Here is a 289-nt window from a genome sequence, read left to right as displayed (position 1 = left end):
TTAGCAGATGCTTTTATCCAAAGCGACTTACAAATGAGGACAATGGAAGCAATCAAAACTAACAAAAGAGCAATTATATGCAAGTGCTATAATAAGTCTCAGTTAGCTTAACGCAGTACACGTAGCAAGGTTTTTTTTTTTAAATTATTATTATTATATAATAAATAAAAAGAAAACAGATAGAATAGAAAAAGAATAGAGCAAGCTACTGTTAGAGGTCTTAAATGGGTTTTGCGAAAATTAAGGTCTTAAAGGGGTCCTATTATGCTTTTTCACTTTTTCAACTTTA

Source organism: Sinocyclocheilus anshuiensis, unplaced genomic scaffold (assembly GCF_001515605.1).
Source record: "Sinocyclocheilus anshuiensis isolate Anshui unplaced genomic scaffold, SAMN03320099.WGS_v1.1 scaffold339, whole genome shotgun sequence".
Classification (NCBI taxonomy): domain Eukaryota; kingdom Metazoa; phylum Chordata; class Actinopteri; order Cypriniformes; family Cyprinidae; genus Sinocyclocheilus; species Sinocyclocheilus anshuiensis.
The sequence above is the reverse complement of the archived record's forward strand: the minus strand, read 5'-3'. Positions refer to the sequence as shown.